General features: G+C 37.4%; 1 pseudogene; it reads left to right on the forward strand.

Annotated features, from left to right (window-relative positions):
* Positions 1-17,307: 17,307 nt before the first annotated feature.
* Gapdh-ps102 (Glyceraldehyde-3-phosphate dehydrogenase, pseudogene 102) lies at positions 17,308-18,400 on the forward strand (annotated as a pseudogene).
* The last annotated feature ends 4,826 nt before the right edge of the window (positions 18,401-23,226 follow it).

Here is a 23,226-nt window from a genome sequence, read left to right on the forward strand (position 1 = left end):
TTCCTTTGTTTTGGTCATTTATTTCCAGGCACGAGGCTTCCCTTAAGTGTGCTTATGTATGTGTTGAGACTTCATTAGAAAAAACTACATTTTCCCTTTAGAGTGTGTATCAATTGACGATAGTTTCTTCCTTAAAGGTAAGACTTTTGTGTTTACTTGCTCATGTCAACACTAGGATCCCATCTTGCTTTAACTTTGCAGGTGCTGTGCATGCAGCCATAGTCTCTATATCCTCCTATATCAAACTTTACCCTGTTGTGACTAAAAGATGCTGTTTCCTTCAAATTACCCACCCTCTCTGGCTTTGTGATCTCTCAGCTTCTTTTATAATCTCTTCTTCCTCACGCACATTTTCTAGGAAGGGAAGCATAACTTTGCCTCTAAATTTCATAGAATGAATTTTGGAATGAGAAATAGATTATCAACAGCAAAAGCAACAAAAACAATAGCAAAAACTTTTATTTATACATGCACATGGAAAATCTCCCAAGAGATTGGGAGATCCCTAAATAGTGACTTAAATTTTGAAAAAGGAAGGAAGAAAGAAAGAAAGGAAGGAAGGAAGGAAGGAAGAAAGAAAGAAAGAAAGAAAGAAAGAGAGAAAGAGAGAAAGAAAGAAAGCCACAGGATGGGAGATGATGTAGGGGTTTCCGGTTTACAGGAGTAAGAAAGTTCTGGATGTCTAGACACTGCTGGTTTAAGTTCAAAACACTTTCAGCTGGGAGTCATTTTCTAAAACCCACCTATGCAAACTTGCTACCAGGACAAGAAAACTATAGATCTGTGTGTGTATACTATTGAATACTAGTGTACAAAATATTCAGCAAACCATTAATAGTTAAGGGAAATCGAACTTAAAAAGACTAAAACTCCATGAAAAGGTGAGGACTGGCACAACAATTTAAGGTTTCTCGAAGTTTGAAAATCACTGCATTAAATGAACAAAACAATATTATATCTGAAAACATTGGATACAGTTCTCCACATGTTTACAATAAAATGTTCCAATATCTAAGGATGAGATGAAGATCTTATCTTTCTTTGATGTGATTGCTTCGGGCAGCACAATAAAGTCTTGAAAATTCCCACTACCTAATCCCGGAGTTCCTGAAAACTGAGAATGATACCTGAATGGCAAAAGAATATTGCACAGGTCTGAAGGTTACAGAATCTGACAGGCTGAGATTTTCCTTGGTTGTCTCTTATGGCCCAATGTAATCATATCAAACCTAGAAGCTCAGGACTTTAGTGAATTTTTCCAATACCAGAAATAACCAAGATAGCAACTCCTTACCCAATGCTTCTAGAAAGAAAGATCCAGCTTGCTATTATTAGGCTCTAAAATTCTAACCTAGATAACCTTAAAATAGTATACATTTTTAAGCAGCTAAGTTTGTGTTAATTTGTTATACTACCGTAAGAATATTTTAGCAACCATTGTGGTCCAATTACTTAACCCATGGTTACCTAAAGTGTAAGCAATTCAGAGAGGAGTTCTGAGGTGAGTATTTGGTTAACTGTCCCTGATCTTGCTTGTTTTTCAAGACTGTGTTTCTCTGTGTAGCTTTGGCTGTTCTGGAACTTGCTTTGTAGACTAGGCTAGCCTTAAACTCAGAAATCTAAATGCCTCTACTTCTAGAGTGCTAAGATTAAAGGCATGTGTCACCAGCTTCGGATCTGGATTATCAATCTTACAATGATACGTATTAAGTATAATTAAACAAAGAAGATAAGTAACATATTTATGTAAGAAGGATGATTCCACTCACATAACTACATAACGGCTGGGATTTTTTCCTCTACTAGGATAGGGAAATAAAAAATAATTTGGCAAATAAATTTGGCAAGATTAGGTGAGAATATTCTGAATAGGAAGTGATAGACCAGCAGGGGTGGTAAGAATGTAAGAAAATTGCCTTGAAGTTTATGGAACAGTGATTAAGTTTACAAGCATAAAATTATCTCACCAAAGCATGAAATGTCTTTATGGATTCTGGAAGACAGACCTAAGGAATGATATTGTTAATGTTTTCTGTATTCGATGTTTTTACAGTGGAAGAAAGGAAAAACAAATACCCAGTGATGAAATATTGGTTAGAATGACACAGAGGTAGATGGAATTGAAAGTGTGATTATGAATATGTGAATTTTAAATGTATTTCTAGCTCTGTCTACTAACAGGGTTTTGAGGTAATAATGACTATTTAGTGGGGAGGACAACAAGATTAGGGAGTAAATATTTTTTCATTTTGAAAAATCTGAGGATCTATAAGGAAATACCTGATTGCACATTTCAATTATAAAAATATTTTAAAAATCTTATAGAGTTCATCTACATTATTTCAGCAAATAAGTATAAGGGAATATTTTCATTTGCAGACTAATGAATGCCAATAAATGTAGAGTGATTCAGCGACAGAAAATAATTATATTTCCATATCTTATCTAATATTTGATATGGAATATAATGCAAAGTAAAAATGCCTGGCCAAAAGGAACTCTGGAAATTATAAACATAAATTTCACCAGTGCTAGTAAAAAAAACATAATAAAATACTATAGATGCTTTAAACTGTTAAGGGGAATATTATTAGCACACTTATATTAGGTAAAAAATGTAGAAAATTACAATTTACCAAAACTGAGCCAAAAGAAGCAATATCTGAGAAACAAAGAAATAGAATTTTATTTGTAAATATTCTCCTTAGAAGATTGCAAGTCAGTTTACTACATAAAGAGGAATAAAACCAATATTTAATGAGTTTTTCATGGATAAAACTAAATGGAAACACAACGTAATCTAGAAAGTGGAGCATCATTTTGCTATATAAACCTGACAAGGAATTGTTTAGAATACAAATATACACATTTCAATTATCACTTCAATTGAAAACTGATTCATAATTATAGGGCCAAATTTGTATGAAAATGACACTCTACAAGAACATTAATTTTAATCAGGAAAATAATGTTAACATTTGTTAGTTTAATTTTAAATTTCATGTGGTGCAATGAAAATTCTCTAAGTATGTCAGTAACTGTAGAAATAACACGCGGGTAAAGTGTCTTATCTCTAGACCAAAGCCCTCTAAGATTACCAGGACACTAGAAAAGTGCTTGAAATGTCATGGCAGATGCAAAGAAGAATCCAAGAAGCTATGCTTCTGGTCAAATTATAATCGTACCTTAAGGGCAAAATGCTCATCTACAGGTATGAAACTAAGGGAAATGGATATATTCGTATTAAAATACATGTTCACACGTTGTTACAGCGGGGTTACATACATTAGGCTTATACAGCTCTAATGCCTATTCTGAGCTAAATGCCAGAAATCATTACTGAATTAAAAAGAGCTATATAAAATCTAAAAGAATTCCCTCCCTTTTGTGAGTAGTAGGACTAATGAGATTCGAAGTGGGTAACTTCTTTCTCATTTTTAGAAGTCATAGGCTGTTCTGAGACCAGCGGTTCCTTGTAATTCACACTCATATGAAACCACAGGCAGGAGACAGCAGATAAATTGCATTGCTTTGTATCTCCATGTCCTTCCTGCTGACCACAAACTCAAGTCTTACCAATCGTCTGTGCCTCTGATTCTGCAAACTTAAGACCTGTGTGAAGGCAATGTAATAACAATGACTATCAAACCCATAATGGACATATAGATATCACGGAATGGTGAGAATTAAAATCAGAAAAATACCAAATAATAAAAATGAAGGGACCCAAGGTTTCACCTGCTGCTGAAGGAGGGTTTAGTTTGCATCTCCAGTTGGATCTACTAAAGCTGAATAAGGAGACTGTAGTAATCAATACTATCAATGCTTGAAGGTGCCCTAAGCGAGGGCATTTGTGTGTACTTGGATTCTTTGTGGGAACATCTATGATGTCAGGAAAGAAGAAAACGTTAAAAACAAATGTCCTAGGAAGAAAAACTTCTAAACTAAAAGTACATTCTCAGAAACAATTTTTACAAGAGGCATTGGCTTCTTGTACCGACATGGCTCATTCTGTTCTCATTGCCAATATTTGTTCAAACAAACAAACAACCCCAAAACCTAAGGGATACAAGGCTAAGCAAAGTATTACAAGAATTATTTATAGAAGACCAAGGCATTATAAAAATCCACACACACTGCTCATAAAGATGCATGCAGGCTTCAAGATACTTGAAAGAGCAAAGCAAGTAAGGGGTATGAGTAAATAGAGACTGGGGTTGACAGATGTCGTTACCACCAATTGAGGTGTCTACAGTCTTACAGTGGGTACAGCTGACACCCACTTCATTCTGTTTTCTAGTCCAGCCTGCTGTGATGGGTTCACTTAATATACTCTGCATATTTAATATCACACAGTGATCTTCTTGCCTGCTTCTAGAGATGACTCTTAGATTAACATAGGTTCAGGACTATAAACTTCATACTTTAGCTCACCCTCCACAGATCAGTTATAGAGAAACACAGGAAATACAGATTAGTTTAGATTTATAACAAGACCTCCAGTGTCGACAAACCAAATTCAGCCTCCAGATAGTCTAAATATTTATTTAAGAAAATGTGAAAATTAGTAATGATTTTCAATCACACAGAATCTAGATTTGAGTCTCTGGACATTCTTATGAAGGCTCATGCAGGATAAATTAATGGATGTTGGTTGGCCCACCTGGATATAATTCAGGGCTGAATAAAAAGAAGACACCTCACAGAGCAATAGCTCTCCACACTGTTTCCCGACTGCAGGGGAAATGTGACCAACGTCAGGCTCCTGTTGCTATGCTTTCCCAAACATGGAAAACTGAAATATCTCTTTGAAGTGGAAGCTAAAACAAGCAATTCCTTAAGTTGCTTCTTGCCCTGCATTTTGTCATAGTACGGAGGCAAGCGACTCTCATGGGAAATAGTGTTGAGAAATACTCAAAACATTGAAGTTTCCCAGAATGTTGTGTTCCACTACAGAGTCAACACCGATGTTCCCCTTTTGATCCCAGATTGAGGACAATGACTATTCTTCCTTTCATGATAGTGGGAACCAAGAAAGAGAGGAGGAAGTTCCAATCGCTACCTTGGAGGGACATACAGGGTGTTATTTCTTCATATATAATAGCAGTTGGCTTTCTCATTGCCTTGGGGGAAAGTAGTATATCCTTCCAAATAATAATAAATAAGGAACCTATTCAACAGTGCATTGATGACCAATTGTGATTCATTTGCTGAAATCTTAATAAGGAATCTTTGCTTCTCCAAGCCGAAAACCACTCTCATGGGCTTGCTATACTGATGTGTCCAAAAACAAATAAAAGAAGGCCTGACATTTTGCTTTCTCACTATTACCCAGAAAACTATTAGAGTAGCCCTTAAACTATCAGACACCCATTAAACTAGCTCATGAACAGTGTCCCGGTACTGCTGGGTCCGAGTATAGAGAGGCCAACCCCATTGATGTCTCATAGCTGAATCTGTCACTTCACAGGTGCAGTTGGTTCTATGTGCAAACAAACCCATGAGTGTGTGCATGCGGCACTCTCAGGGCTTAAAACTGTACAACAGATAAATTGCACGTTTTCTCCCTGGTATGTTTAATAAATGAAACTTTTGTTCAGCTTGTAGAAGATTTTACTATAAGAGTTACTTAGATTTCTTCAGTGCTGCTGTGATTTTTGACATTACATCATTTTCTTCATAAGATTATGCTAATTTTACATTAATACAAAAGTAGATTGTTTGAATATGGTACTTTGTATTTTCAGATATTGGTTAAGCCTGCATTATTTGTAGAAGTTTTGGATGTACTTTTTCTGTCATGGGATGTTTAACTCTATTATTATCGCTGCAAAGGCTGCAAAGGCTTTGAGGTTTAAGAACAAATTACCATGTTGTTCCCCTCTCTTCCTCCTCATGAACTGCTGTGAGGGCTGTGTGCGTAAATAAATAAAATGTGTAATTAATTCAAACGCATTTGTGCTGGGGCATGGATTTCAGGCTAACTCTGCTAACAATTAAGGAACAGAGCATGACCAACTCTCATTGCTTATCAATGTAGTGTTAAATAAGATTATGACCACATTGGAATGAAAGAAACTCTCCCAGCATCATGGTCTCTTAGTCACATTGTAAACCATTGAATTATTTTAATGTTTACATAAAACCCACACAAATATTATTACTGAAAAATCTTATATATCTACCCTGTCAAAATATGTATGTCATTTTCTTGATTAAATAATCATGAGAGTATCCCCTTAAATAAGTGCCTTTTATCCAAAGAAAAGTGTTATTTTTCTCTTCTGGAGGAAGCAACATCTATTTATTAGTTAAATGTTTAAATTAAAATTTTTCTAATATAATTTTTGTAGATTTGTAGAATTTTTTGACTATTGATGTACTAATTGTTTTGATGTAAAAGCAAGATATGTAAAAGAAAACTCTTCTAAGATATTGTCATAGGAGACCATTGGAACTGGATAAACCATCAATGACTCTTGATTGGGGAAGCATATTTCTCTGACTTCCAGAATTCCTTTTCTGTTGTTCTTTGTATCAGGTTCAATTCCCCCCCCCTACTTTTGTTATCTATATTCAGTTCATGTGTAGGCAATCATTTGAGTGAGACTTTGTGGGTGTAGCTTCTGACATTCTTAGGGCATACAGTCACATAGTAAACTCTTCCTCTGACTCATCCAATGTTTCTGATGCCTCTTGCACAATGATCCCTGAATTGAGGTGCAGGGGGGTTATATTATAGAATTATAAGTGTATTTATTTTATTTCTGTACATAAGGATATAGTTTTGACAACAATTAATGAAATAATAAGGCACGATTTGAAAGAAGATCAAAGAAAAGTATGAGGTAGTGTTTGAAGAGGGGAAAAGGAAGGTGAGGATGATGTAACTATAATATAATATAAAACTGAAAGAAATATTTTTTTTTATTAACTTGAGTATTTCTTATATACATTTCGAGTGTTATTCCCTTTCCCGGTTTCTGGGCAAACATCCCCCTCCCCCCTCCCCTTCCTTATGGGTGTTCCCCTCCCAACCCTCCCACCATTGCCGCCCTCCCCCCATAGACTAGTTCACTGGGGGTTCAGTCTTAGCAGGACCCAGGGCTTCCCCTTCCACTGGTGCTCTTACTAGGATATTCATTGCTACCTATGGGGATATTTTTTTAATTATTACAAATTTCAGAAATTCATCATATTTTATAAACAGTAAACTCTACATGTGCAAACCTCCATGAATATCACAGAGCAATTGCCTGGGGCACAAACGCTGCATAGGAGAAGGCCAAAGATATGATCACTTCCAAATTCCTTAGGCTGGAACTTGACAGCAGCCAACAGATGTCTAATCCCATGGATTAATGTCATCATTCTTCACATTCGTATATTCTGAGCTTAATTTTATGTGTAAACATGGCTGGACCAGAATGTCCATATATTTAGTTAAATATATTTCTTTGAACCTACATCTGAATAAATTCAATTTAATCAGTAGTCAGAGTAGGGTACATTGCTATCCCAAGCATGTGTAGAAATCAGCCAGTTAGAGTAAAACTTTAATAGAATCAAGAAGTCCATTAGAAGGGAATTGCTCCTGCCTGTCTAGCTCATATTGGATGATGATTTCTCACATTTAAACCAGGGATTATGTCATTGCTTTTCTTGCTCCTCAGGCCTGTTGCTTTGGATGGGAATTTTAGATTGAGAAATCCTGTATCTCCATCTTAAAAACAAGAGATCTCTGCAATTCCCTACTTTCATGTTTATGTAAACTGTTTTCTCTAAGAAAGCTTTATCGGTAGGTGTAGACATATGTGTATGCATAAATGATACATGGGCAACAGAGAGATGATAGGTGAATGATGAATGATAAACATACATATAATCAGTGACATATAGATAAATAATTAATAATAGAATCAATAGGTGATAGACACACAGACTTTATAATAGATAGAAATTTTATAGATAATAGATAGATGCCAAATGATAGATAAATAGATGTTAGAGGCTAAATACATGTGGAAATCAGGTAGCAGGTCCTATTTATTCTGTATTTTTCTCTGGGTAACTCTGACATAGATTTTATTGTCTTAGAATAATACATAATTAGGCAAGCTTTGTCTTCTTGACTTGTCACCTATTTATGCTTTAATTACCAAACACAAAGAAATGTCTTGAATTATACATTACTATTTCATAAAATTGTTTTAAAATAAATATGCAAGGGATACACATATCAACAGATTGACTTTTTCTTTCCTCTTTTTTCATCTCTCTTCCTCCCTTCCACTCTCTGTCCTTCTTTTTCACCATTTCTCCTCTTGTCCTTCTCCTTCCCTCTTTCTCTTCCTCTTCCTCTCTCTCCATCCCTCACATTTCTTATTGAATTACCACTTTTGTAACTGTAGTGTAACACAGGTTTACTGTCATTATGTACAACACATACATAATAGAAACTTAAAAGAAAAAGGAGACACTCAACTGAAGTGGAAACGTAGGGTTTCTTTGGAAAGTCAGTTGCGTCACATGGTGTTTTATTGGAGCAGACACGTGAAGGAGGGTTTTCCTGAAGCAGACACAGGACACAGGTGAAAGGATGTTTTGCTAAAGCAAACACATGAAAAGACACAGGATGTTACGAAGGACCCAACAGAAGGTGGGCAATGCTGGAAGGTATTGGTATGCCTTGTCATTCCTCAATGACCATCATTTATCATCACTTCATAAAAAACAAAACAAAGCAAAACAACCCCCCCAAAAGAAACCAAAATACAAAAATCAAAAACTTCTGGTGGCGTTCTGGCCCCTTCTTGCTGCTTCTGCAGACTTGGGGCAATTGGCAGAGTGAGGCCCACTGATACAAACTCACATGGAGTTTTGCTAAGATAGACTCATGTGGTGTTTTACTAAGGTAAGACGTGGAGAGGTCTTGCTTGCAGGGAGTGTACATAGGACTTAACTGACAGTGATGGCAGACTCACATAGGTAGCTTTGTAACAGTTTCATGGTCTTGTGTCTTCACCTTCACTGCTCTTCACTGTGTGAAGTGAACTTAGAACATTCCTGCTGGTTCTGGTTGCTCCTGCTGACACTTACTAATTTATCAGAGGTCTACCTGTTTCTTCTGAGTTCTACCACCACTGCTGATTCATGTTTGCTATCCAGACATTACTGAACTGGACTCCTGGCATTCTGACAATTAAACATTAAAATCGTTCCAGAGAACTATGTCTAAACAGGTCCACTTCCCCATATCCTAATAACCTTTCTTTTTCACTACCTCCGGTGGATCGAGGGTTAGAAGAAAGGTCAAAATATTTACGAACTCTTATTAAAAGTCTACTCTCAACACTATATTTATGCTTGCAAATAACTGCTTTTCTGAAAATATAAGAGTAACAGTTTAGCGAGAAATAGTATATCTGACACTAGAGTAGAGTAACTGGCATTTATTTTTGGATACATCATGTTTCAACCAAGCGAAACTCAGTGGGAAAAGTACTATGTAGACTCCAGAATATCTAAACTATAAAAGCAATAAATGTGGATGTTAGTGAAGATATACAGCAGTAGGCATTTCTATCTCAAAACAGGAGTAAGGACAGCTACCTTAGGAAGTCATATTCCACTGTTCGTGAAAGTCACCTATATAAAGACCCTGCAAAACAAAACAAGTGGCGGAAAGGAGAGGCATATATACACCAAGGCACAAGGGCAATTTCCTGTAGCAGCATTATTTGTTAGAGTACAAATCAAATGACAATCACCTACCATAGATGGAATAAGAAAGTTGATGCAATTTCATGCCATTTAGCAATTTAAACGTGTTGAAAGTATGAGGCCGAAAGATGGATCCATGGTTAAGTGTGCAGTCTGTTCCCCAACGGATCCAAATTTTGTTTCCAGAACTTCTGTCAGGTTACTGTAGCTTCGGTTTCGGAGGCTTTAATGCATTTGGCCAGTTAGGGAACCCACACATATACACATAATTAAGAGGAAGAGAAATGGGGATGGGATAGGGGCTTGTGCAGGAGAAACTGGGAGTGGTAAAATATTTGAAATGTAAATAAATAAAATAACCAATAAAATTAAATGTAATAAAATAATAAAAATTAAATGTCCCAAACAAAACAAAATAAAATAACATTTGATTTTAAAATAGCAAAAGGTAAAATGCATTATATAGTCTGTTGCTATGATAAAACACTTTAACAAAGGTAAATTATAAAAGAAATCATATATTTAGACCTACAGTTCCAGATATTTAGAGTCTGTTGTGGTGGAGTGACGCTATGGCAACAGAAGAGATTTCACATCCTAAACTATGGTAGATATCACACGGGGAAAGATTCAAGACTTTTGGAACTAAATCTCTTGGGCATATACCCAAAAGATGCCCCAACATATAACAAAGACACATGCTCCACTATGTCCATAGCAGTCTTATTTATAATAGCCAGAAGCTGGAAAGAACCCAGATGCCCTTCAACAGAGGAATGGATACAGAAAATGTGGTAGAGCTACACAATGGAATATTACCTAGCTATCAAAAACAATGACCCTATGAAATTCGTAGGCAAATGGTTGGAACTGGAAAATATCATCCTGAGTGAGGTAACCCAACACAGAAAAACACACATGGGATGCACTCATTGATAAGTGGCTATTAGCCCAAATGCTTGAATTACCCTAGATGCCTAGAACAAATGAAACTCAAGACAGATGATCAAAATGTGAATGCTTCACTCCTTCTTTAAAAGGGGAACAAGAATACCCTTGGCCGGGAATAGAGAGGCAAAGATTAAAACAGACACAGAAGGAACACCAATTCAGAGCCTGCGCCACATGTGGCCCATACATATACAGCCACCCGATTAGACAAGATGGATGAAGCAAAGAAGTGCAGGCCGACAGGAGCCGGATGTAGATCGCTCCTGAGAGACACAGCCAGAATACAGCAAATACAGAGGCGAATGCCAGCAGCAAACCACTGAACTGAGAACAGGACCCCCATTGAAGGAATCAGAGAAAGAACTGGAAGAGCTTGAAGGGGCTCGAGACCCCATATAAACAACAATGCCAAGCAACCAGAGCTTCCAGGGACTAAGCCACTACCCAAAGACTATACATGGACTGACACTGGGCTCCAACCTCATAGGTAGCAATGAATAGCCTAGTAAGATCACCAGTGTAAGGGGAAGCCCTGGGTCCTGCTAAGACTGAACCTCCAGTGAACTAGATTGTTGGGGGAGGGCGGCAATGGGGGGAGGATGGGGAGGGGAACACCCATAAAGAAGGGGAGGGGGAGGCACTAGGGGGATGTTTGCCCGGAAACCGGGAAAGGGAATAACACTCGAAATGTAAATAAGAAATACTCAAGTTAATAAAAAAAAATCAAAGAATACGATACTCCCTAATTTTCCCAATCTGAGGATCATGTATGGAAATGTATGAGCCTATAACCATTTTCATTCAGTAACTAGTCACATGCCTCATAATAGAGAATACAAATTTATTGTTTATATAAACAGCTATTAAATAGAGAAAACACATACATTTTAAAAGTTGAGTTTGGCTATATTCTGACAAGAGAAATAGAGATATGACTTGAAAGGCACAAAAGAGGATTCTGGACACTGGGAGATAATTTCATCAGTGAAGTATTTGTCATACAAGCATGAAAATCTGACGTTGGTCCAGGAGCCCATGTAGAAAGTTGCTTTTGGGCGGGGGAGTACCTAACATTTACCCTTCCTCCTTTGACTTTATTGGGATTATTTACAGAGCATCAATAAGAGTTATTAGCAGAAATGTGAGTGACCTTAAAGATGTTGCCATGGTCAGTCTTCATGGAGCATCTGTAATGGTATCCACAAAGCAGCATAGATGGAGTTCATTCCCATCAGTCCATATAATGATTCCCCTCCCCGAGGCTCAAAATTCTGTGCAATTAAGGAAGAATCACACGAAACTAGATTAGAAGAGTAACTGGATACTCAAATGAGTGTAAAATGACACTCTACCTACTCACTCTATGAAGAAATATCAATAGTCAGTAAGTCCATCTATGGTGATCTTTTGAAAACTAGCACAGCTGATGTTATAAAGGTGATAGTTTTTCTCCTTAGAAGATAGTACATCTAATAGCTTGGAATCCAAGAGATGGAAAAGTAGACACAGCCAGATAACTGGGACTCTCTAGCCAGCTAGCCTAGACTGCTTTATAAAGTTCAGACAAAGACCTTTTATCACAAAAATATAGGTGCATGTCAACCCCACAGGTTGTCTTCTGGCCTCTTTGGACATATGTAAATGTACACATGAAAAATACTCCCGAAGATGTTTCTATCAATTTAATCAATGCAAGGAGAAATCTGAAATCTAGAAACAGTTCATTCTAGACCTAAGGTATGGTACTAGCTGTAACAGCCTATTTCAGTGAAAAGGCAGACAACGCACATACGCTGGAAGTCTCAGCAATCTTTCCTGGAGCCTTCTTCCCAGGGTTCCAGTGGTAGCCAGCCTCCTTTTTTCTGTAGAGACAAGTTTAAGCCTCACTTCTGCAGAGAATAGAATTGAATAGAATTCTTATCAGACTGTACTTTCTAGACACTTGCTTTAATTTTGAGGCATCTTTGTCTAAGTCTTTTGAAAAATCCCCTATCACCCTTTATCAATTGGGATAGTAATTCTAGGTTTAAAATTATATTCGTTCAGAATTTTCAAGGAATAATCACAGTCTAAGTCTCCTACTTTATATATTTGCATGCATTCTCTCTTTTGCCCGTTTCTTCTCTCTCTCTCTCTCTCTCTCTCTCTCTCTCTCTCTCTCTCTCTCTGTATGTATGTATGTATGTATGTATGTATCTATCTATCTATCTATCTATCTATCTATCTATCTATCTATCTATCTATCTATCTATCCTGCTTTCTACTTTTCTCTCTTTTTGTCTCCTGTCTTTCTGTCTCTCTCTTTCTCTTTATGCCTCTCTCTCCCCCATCTCTCCCCCGCTCTCATTCACACACACACACACACACACACACACACAAACACACACATACACACACACACACACACACACACACACACACACACCCCTTGGAAAATCTTGACCAATACAACACTCCTATCCAAACCTTCTTTTACTAAGATACTACATGGTCATTTTTTGAGCTGTGAAAAATAATAAGCCAACTTTTGTAACCAGAAAGCTTTTCTTGCTCATACTTGTACCCAGAAACTATAATATAAATCTTGATATACAACCAGAAGTTTCTTGAACACAATATAAAGAAACATTTATTTTGAATAGGTGTTGCCTTTGCCCTATTCTGCCCTCTTTCCCTTCTCTCCTCTCTTTGTTAATCGTTCTGGATAATTGAGGTGGCTGTATCTGGGGACTTGCATGAGACCAAAATTCCCTAAGACAATTTTATCATGTTTCTGTTTCACAATTATAGGTAAAATTTAAAATAATAACTCATCATGTGGTCAGTTATTTTCTTTCTGAGAAATCTGATTATCCTAAATCTCTTGTTGCCAGACCACATTATGTCCAGATAGACTTGTGCAGAACAAAAAAGGTCCTTGGTGGCCTTTTTTGGCTCATTTCTTCCCTTTCTTGCTTGTAATTTTCAAGAATATGTATAAAATATGCTGGGAATCCAAATGCCCTGAGATAAGTTGGCTGGAACATGCTGCCTTCTGTTCTTGTTCCATCCAAAGCACAAGTTCCTGCAATTCATCACCCTGAAGCTCAAATGTCTTCTAATGTATAAAATCCAGACCAGAATACTTCTAAATTCTAGCAGCTGTAGTATGACCCAGCTCAAGACACCATCTACCCATAGATAAGATGCTGAGCCTTGACGGACTGATTAGTCATGAATCTTGCTCTTTTTCTGACTTTTACTGAAATCATTGAATAACAAAATCATTGTCTTTAACCTGTTGTGTGAAGAATCTGCATTTATAGATTCATGTGTGAGGTACAAATTACAAACTGAAGATTGCTGCATGGCAGGCCTACTTCACAACCAGAAAGACTAATTGTATTGAAGCCAGTCATCATTAGTCTCCCTCTGAGTTATATGACAGCAAAGCCTTAGGAACTGTGGGACGCACTCAACAAAGCGTTTCACATCAAGGAAGAAAGTGTTTCCCACAATTCTTTCAAATAATTCCACTGCTTTGAAACTCTGATTGCTTCCTGGAGTGTTTCAGGAATGTCCTAAGTTTACTATCTTGCTTATGCAAGCCCAAGCACTATACCTAAAATTTTGCACACCAAACCACAGAATTCTAAGAAAATATACTGACTTATCTAAATCACTCCTCACACAATTTTACATTGTCCTAATCCTCTTAGAATATCTACCTCCAGTCTGCTAGTTCTCAGCACTTTGAATGACTATTTTCAGGGTCAGTTCCTATTTTGGAAGGCATTATACTTACCTTGGGTAGGAATTTAAATATAACCACGAAAATTAAGATAGTGGTAGAAGTTTGTAACTAGGGTCTTTGCCTTAAAAAATAGAGTGGGAATAATATACAGAGTGCTTGTTCTGATGAAAAGTGGTATCTTGATTTCACAGACTCTTTGGTGACTAGGTGTTCTCATTTGGATAGCAAATAAGAACCAAATGTCCCTTCCATAATCTCATAGTTTACAACTGCCTCTTTCAATAATAACAAAACCAATTCTCAAGCCCTGTGTTTATACTTGGCTCTTACACTTGACAGAATGAAGACTTCTTTTACAAGATGTCATGCAATATTCTGAATTATCAATGTGCGTGATCAGATACCCCAAATTTTTAAATTTTTCAGTACCTTGGGAATGTAGACCATTGGAAGCAGAGGGATGGTTGGGTCTACCTTCTCAGCATTTATGGATGCTATGTGGTACAGTCGCTAGCTCTTATCTAATCATGGGCCACTCCTGACTCTTACCTCTATTGTGTACTACTGTGGCTGGAGATCATATTTAAATATGGGATCTCTCAATGAAAGAATGCCCTAACAGTCTCTTTCCTTTGACTTCTTTTAGTTTGGCTAACAAACTAGTTAGAGATTTGATAAAATGGCTTACAGTGTGCTATGTATGGAAATTTGGGAAAACAAAGGAAACATTTTTGTAGTCATCAATAGGAGGAGAAAATACCAAGGGCTATAAGATCAAGACTAATCCAACTAGACACAATAATCAGGTTCATATCAAGCTGAGAAAATGGCAAAGAATAGTTTGGTGCAGGGAAAGCTAAATAAAGTGACAAAGAGAGAAGTAAATGGGAGGGCCATCATGGAAATCAAATGTAGATTTCTATAGAAACCTGACTTATTTTATGTTTTTCTCTATTCTTCTTATGATCCTGCTTAGATAAACGCAACCCAAGAAGAAAGAATTAAGAAATCTGTTGCTGTACTTATACTTTAGCAGTGAGACACAGACCTGGGTGCAAAAGAGGAATAAATAAGAAAGACCAATGCGATTGATCCAGTTACTTAGTAGCATTGGGACCAGTTGCTACTTTTCCATCTTTACTCAGGACCTTTTATGTTTGCATATCATTATTTCTCAAAATGAGAAGATGACATGCATTTTTGATACAGTTACAGTATATTGTGTTTCCAGGAAGCTTGTAGGAGAAAACCAAATGTTCAGGGTGTACTTGTCTTTGCCTGATTGCATAGATGAGAAAGATATAATTGTGACACTTCTCATCCTAGTTCAAAATGTAATGATAGCCATGTTTCAACCTCTCTCTGCTTGCCCTAGTCTCTTGCATTTCCTCTTGCATTTCTTTAGATTTCTAATTATATAGATATTGGCCTAGTGTCATCCTTCACTTACATTGAAGATTGAAAATTTGAAGTTTTTCTTTTTCTTCTACTTAGAAGTAGTCATGTTTTTCTTTTTAGCATTATTGTGTCTTTATACCTTTATTTATATATACCCTATCTACCCACCAAATGTATTTTTTCCTTGTTGTATCACCTTGTTAATTCCAGGCCATACTTAAATCACAGGCCCTTAATGATATCACCTCCAACTGATGGAAGTTGTCACTTTATTGCAGGAATAAATTATTGATTCTATATACCTAAAAGATAAAAGAATGTGGATAAAGAATATAAGTTCTTGTTGCATCATATTATTTGCTATTTTATATGTTTGGGGCCATTTTTTCATTAGCCCATCAATTTTATAAGTCCACAACTCTTTATTTTTATCAGAGACGGGTAGACCAGATAGCTGCACCATTCATTTATCAGTTAATGTGTTTACCAACTTTGTGTCATTTGTAACAGCATCTATGTGCTTAGTCTGTTTTCCTGACCTCAGGGATAGGCAGTGAGACTTTGGGTATAAAATCTTGGTAGTGCAATGTTGATTATGCAAGTGAAATGAATTCTCTGGTAGAGCTCATTTCTGTTCTAAGTCTCTTTACGCAGGAAACAGTGTAAGTCATGCATATTTTACGTTACCTTAAAGTATAATGTAAATCATGCCCGAAGAATGGTGTAGTCTTTGGATAGAGTTTTTGTTTGTTTGTTTTGGAGGGATTAGTCTCTGTCTTTTATTTATGTTTTATTAATTATCTTGTTTACATTTCAAATATTATCTCCATTCTTGGTCTCCCCTCTGAAAACCCCCATTTCCCATTCCCTTTCCCCTTTGATTCTAAGAGGGTACTCCCCAGACCAACTACCCTCTTCCTCCTTACTCTTCTAGCATCACCCTTTGCTGGGGTAATGATGCTCCACAGGACCAAGAGTCTCCCCTCCTATTAGTGCCAAATAAGGCAGTCCTCTGATACATTTGTATCAGGAACAGTAGACCCATTCCTGTATACTCTAGCTGACAGTTTAGTCCTGAAAGCTTTGTGGGGTATGGTTAATTGCTATTGTTCTTCCAATGTGGTTGCAATTCCCTTCAGCTCCTTCAGTTCTTCTCCTAACTCTTCCATTGGGGTCCCTAGGCTCAGTGCAATGGTTGGCTGTAAGTATCTGCATCTGTCTTAGTCAGATGCTAGCAGAGCCTCTCAGAGGACAGCTATACCAGCAAGCATTTCTTGGCATTAGAAATAGTGTTGGGGTTTGACATCTGTGGATGGGATGGATCTATGTGTGGAAGTTTCTAGATGGCCTTTCCTTCAGCCTCTGCTCCAAATTTTGTTCCTGTGTTTCCTTTAGGAAGAGATATTTCTGGTTAAAATTTTTGAGATGGGACTCTCTTCTCTGCCCTGTTCCAGGGATAGCCGCATCTTCCCGTGCAGTGCCAGCCTAGCCTCATAGACAAGATGGTGAAGGTCAATGTGAATGGATTTGGCCGTATTGGGCACCTGGTTAACAGGGTTGCTTTCTCTTCTGCATCTGGCAAAGTGGAGATTGTTGCCATCAATGACCCCTTCATTGACCTCCACTACATGGTCTACATGTTCCAGTATGGCTCTACCCATGGCAAGTTCAACAGCACAGTCAAGGCTGAGAATGGGAAGCTTGTCATCAACGGGAAGTCCATCACCATTTTCCAGGAGTGAGATCCCGCTAACATCAAATGGGGTGACGCTGGTGCTGAGTATGTCGTGGAGTCTACTGGCATCTTCACCACCATAGAGAAGGCTGGGGCTCATTTGAAGGGTGGGGCCAAAAGGATCATCATCTCCACCCCTTTAGCCAATGCTCCCATGTTTGTGATGGGTGTGAACCACGAGAAATATGACAACTCCCTCAAAATTGTCAGCACTGCATCCTGCACCACTAACTGTTTAGACTCCCTGGCCAAGGTCATCCATGACAACTTTGGCATCATGGAAGGGCTCATGACCACAGTCCATGCCATCACTGCCACTCAGAAAACTGTGGATGGCCCCTCTGGAAAGCTGTGGTGTGGTGGCCATGGGGCAGCCCAGAACATCATCCCTTCATCCACTGGTGCTGCCAAAGCTGTGGGCAAGGTCATCCCAGAGCTGAACGGGAAACTCACTGGCATGGCCTTCCGTGGTCCTACCCCTAATGTATCCGTTGTGGATCTGACATGCCGCCTGAAGAAACCTGCCAAGTATGATGACATCAAGAAGGTGGTGAAGCGGGGCTGGGGATTTAGCTCAGTGGTAGAGCGCTTACCTAGGAAGCGCAAGGCCCTGGGTTCAGTCCCCAGCTCCGAAAAAAGAACCAAAAAAAAAAAAAAAAGAAGGTGGTGAAGCAGGCATCCTGGGCTACACTGAGGACCAGGGTGTCTCCTGCGACTTCATGAGCAACTCCTACTCTGCCACATTTGATGCTGGGGCTGGCATTGTTCTCAATGACAATTTTGTAAAGCTCATTTCCTGGTATGAAAATGAATATGGCTACAGAAACAGGGTGGTGGCCTACATGACCTCCAAGGAGTAAGAAACCCTGGACCACCCACCCCAGCCCAGCAAGAATAATGAGAGCAAGAGAGAGGCCCTCAGATTTTGAGGAGTCGCCATCCCAGCTCGGCTCCCAACAGTGAGCATCTCCCAAACAATTCCATCCCAGACCCCATAATAACAGGAGGGGCCTAGGGAACCCTCCCTTCTCTCTTCAATACCATCAATAAAGTTCGCTGCACCCACCTCAAAAAAAATTTTTTTTTTTGAGATGGGTAGATGGCCCGATTCTTCAACTGATAGCTTTGGCTATCTATGGGAGGTGATCATTTCAGGTTCTATCTCTCCACTGTTAGGTATTACTGCTAATGTCATCCCTTTGGGTCCTAGGAGCCTCTTGTATCCCCGGCATCTTGGACTTTCTAGTAGTTTCCTCCGTTCCCCACCCACACTGATACATCTGCTCTCTGAACTTCTCTCTTATCTTTTCCCATACCTGATCATGACCCCCTTTTCCTTCCTCCTTCACTCTTTGGGGTATCCACTGTGACTGTACACAAATACAAACTTAGTTATATATATATATAAATATATATATATATATATATAAATAGAGAAATAGATAGATATAGATATAGATATAGATATAGATATATAGCTTATTGTTTCTTAACTGGGGCATTGATCATGACATAGGAGTTTACATTTTCTTGTAAATACATAATGGGAGTGCCAGTGAAATACAAACATTAAAACATTATTTTCAGCACATCTAAGTATGAATACTAAGTATTACCCACTAATGCTTCTTTTTATTAGATGTTTTATTTATTTCAAATGTTATCCCCTTTCCTGCTTTCCCCTCTGAAAACCCCCTATCCCATCCCTCCCCTTGTGTCTGTGAGGGTGCTCCCCTGCTCACTCACCTCCTCCCAACTCCCTGCCCTCGCATGCCTCTACACTGGAGCATCAAGCCTTCAGAGGACCAAGGGCCCTACTGGAGGAATTAGAGAAAAGACTGGAGGAGCTGAAGGGGTTTGCAACACCATAGGAAGAAGAACAATATCAACCAACCAGACCCGGAGAAATCTCAGGGACTAAACCACCAACCAAAGAGTACACATAGAGCAAACCATGGCTCCAGCCTCATATGTACCACTAATGCTTCTTGGTTGAATGCAGTACAGAACAAATCAGTTACTCAACTTGAGGATATGAACAGCACTGCGACTTTTCAAAAAGACCTATCTTTTCAAAAGATAGGTATCGTTGTATGTTTGCTTTTGTTTTTGTTTTCTGGAGTCTTTCCCTTTTACTCTCTTTTAGTTTGGGTTTTGAAATCTAGCATCTTAGGTATAAAGGAGATGATAATTAATGCATTCTAAAAATGATTTTGCGTATGGATTAGTGACGACTGCTAACTACTAATGATATACATCTCAGTAAAAAGAGTTCTCGCTTCTAATTTCCCATATACATTATTTATCTATATCATTATTGTGTATATGAGTCATTTATAGTTTGTTTTCCTATTGATAAATAGCAGATAGAGAAAATTCAGTGTGCAATGTAGTAATAATTTTCTTTCTCAAAAGACCTCCAAAAGTTTTTTCTTTTAAAAAACACAATAATTATTGGTTTACAGATTTCAAGAAAAATGACTATTATGAACCAATTTTATATTCTCTCTTGGAAAGAGGATGAGGTTCTTAAATTCACGGAGTTCCTGAAAGTACCAATATTTACACAGGACCCCTCCCCCATGCTGGAAGATTATGGAGTCAGTAACCTCACATCAGCACATCAAGATACACATGGAGATACTTCAGCCAGCCAAGCTGTCAGGAAAATGTTTTTCTACCTCTATAAACGGCAGTGTGTTGTTCAGAGAGTGGCAAAGCAGCCTCCATGAGTCACCACCCATGCTAGTGTGGACATTTTCATGCTTCACCTGTCTTTGAATCATCCATGTTGCAATAACAAACTCTGATAACTTCACTAGTCTCCTGATGTGGACTTGGGTATAGTAATTGCTTTGACATTGATCTATCATTGGTTTCATATCTGAATCGAGTAGCTATTTGTTTGTATCATGTTCTGGAAAATTTTTCACATAATGATTAAAATTATTTAGAATATGTCATATATTTTCTTATACTATTTACTTAACTGGTAACAATTTCAGATATTTACCTTTCATAGAACATTCTGGATATCCCCTGGCTTTCTTCCATTCAACACTAGGTTTCTTTCTAAAAATAAAATCTTTCATTTTCTTTGTCTCTACCACTCAACATATCTTCTGAAGATGTTATGGCTTCCTTCCTCTGAATCTTGCATGATACCTTTGAGTAAGATGAAAGCTAGTCCTCAGGGAGGGAATATCAGTTCAGGGGCCTCTCTAGGTCCCTTTATTTACCTATGGATTTCATGATTTCATTTCTTTATGTAGGTGTATAGTATCTACAAAACTACGGCATCTATGAAACACAAAAACAACACGGGATGATAACACTGACTAAGGACACAGTGATATGTATATTCTGGTAAAAACAAATAAATCTTAAACTGGACTTATGATATGCTCATAAAGAGAAAAATATACCTGGTACTTGAAACCTAACCGATAACCTATGGCCAGGAAAGTTCTGTGTCTGGAAGGAGAACTCACATATTAGTGTATTCCTTATCCATCATCAAGAAAATTTCTATTATGACAGTCAATGGAAGCCATGATAGAAAACCACACCAAATAAAATGAAGGTTTATGGAACCCAGTCTCACAGATTAAATCTACCACATTAACACCTGTGCCTAAGGCTCAAAGATCATTTTAGAATGAGGTGTAGTATAACGTTCAGAGGGCTAAGGATTTTCTGTGAGACTGTGTCACCTAGGAATGCCAGAAGCTATCCCAGAAAACTCTCAACAACACACACCTCTAACATGAGCTGAAGAAGTGAACAACAATGGGCATGATAGTGGGAGCAGGGAAAAGACCATTCAAGACCTTAACCCTATACAGAGAAATACATGCCACTAAAGAATACTGAGGAGGAGAAATCGTCTTCCCAAAGAGAAAGAATATCAATTGTTTATCCAATACCAAATGGACAGCCCTGAAAACATACATAAAAGGAAACTGAGTTAGTATATATATATATATATATATATATATACACACACACACACACACACACACACACACACACACACACACACACACGTGTGTGTGTTATTCACATAGCCATATGTAATAGTTAACAACAACCAAAACAAAAGGCCATGCACTTGATAGATAAATTGCAGGGGTAGTGTTTGAGAATTTAGAGAGGGGGAAAGGGAAGAAAAATAATATATTTATAGTTTTATTATAATATGAAAAAATCTATTGAATTAAGGGGTTCTGCCCAATAGCAAACATCTGACCCCCTTAAAATACTACTTTTATGGACAAGAATATTGTTTAGCCTTCAAAGACTGTTACTATCTTCATTGAAAGTGATTTTAAAAAAATTGGTGTTATCTTATTGCTCATACCAACACTTGTGGATGATGAATGGTTTACACAAAAATTACAATGATAGAGGAACAGCCTAACAAAAAGAGTATATTCTCCATTAAGAAATGAAACATGTCTTCCTCTTCCAACCAACTTCCTAGGAGATGTTTTCCCCTATACATATTTGACTCATAAGAGGAATGCCCATGACAAAAGAAGTGATGGTAAAACTGTGAGACTCCTAGAGTGTGCTACATAGATGACAATGAATGTAGTATTCTAATATACCCATCAATATTTTAGCTGTGACTCAGTCTATGAAGGCTTAGTTAACTAAACTTATAAAGGTCTTTCTCCCTTAGGAAAGCTATAAATTCCTCATACACTATCACTTTTACATAGTCTCTAGATATCCATTATTCATGTGGGATCAGTAGAATATTCATTATTAAAATGTGTGTTCAAATATCATAAATAATCTTCTGAAACATGTATAAATTCATAACCCATGGTAAATTTAGACATTTTGAGTTTGTTGCTTCAATGATATATGCTAGGTAACATAATGCAGCCACAACAATATCTTGTAATTGTATAATTCATCTTCTAGACATTGTAAAGAAAAGAAGACTGATTCAAGAATATGTTGGAAAATTGGTATATCACTTAACTGGGCTGAGTATATTAGAATATACTGCCATTTTGCTCAGAAGACTAATTCAGAATTTCTGAGCATCAGGGAGCAGGAAAACAAAGGGATTTTCATAACTGTGAAGGAATACACTAATGAACATAGCTTCAGAACAGTTTTATCCTCAGAAAATATTTGCTTCTAGACACAGTTTATTATTCTTTTCTTTAAAAAATATAAAGTAAAAAAAACATTGATATTGAGACAAATGATGAAGTATTAGTTTGGTAAATATGAGAGCTAGCATGTGAACACTGTGCAAGTTACACATAAAACAATTTGAATGAATTATCATAACTTACAACCAATAGCGAAACTTAGTAACATTTAACATATACCTACAATTCTATATATTCACTATCAAAATCGTGAGTGCAAAGGATGTAAATCTAGAGATTAATAACATTTTATACATTTAATCTTCTTTGACAAGTTAATTCTATTAGGAATATTATATAACATTTGAGTTGTGCATTTATATAAATTTACATATTTATTCTTTGTAACTACCTCTATGCAGGCATGTGCATAAGACAGAGAGACTTTGCTGATAAATATATGCCTAAGTCCATTTCTTTCAATTATTGAAAGCAAATTCTGAACATTCTGATGACTCTGTAGTAAATAAAATTTTTCCTCAAATCAAAAAAATCTAGGGTAAGTTCATAATAAT

Source organism: Rattus norvegicus, chromosome 14 (assembly GCF_036323735.1).
Source record: "Rattus norvegicus strain BN/NHsdMcwi chromosome 14, GRCr8, whole genome shotgun sequence".
In the NCBI taxonomy this organism is placed as follows: domain Eukaryota; kingdom Metazoa; phylum Chordata; class Mammalia; order Rodentia; family Muridae; genus Rattus; species Rattus norvegicus.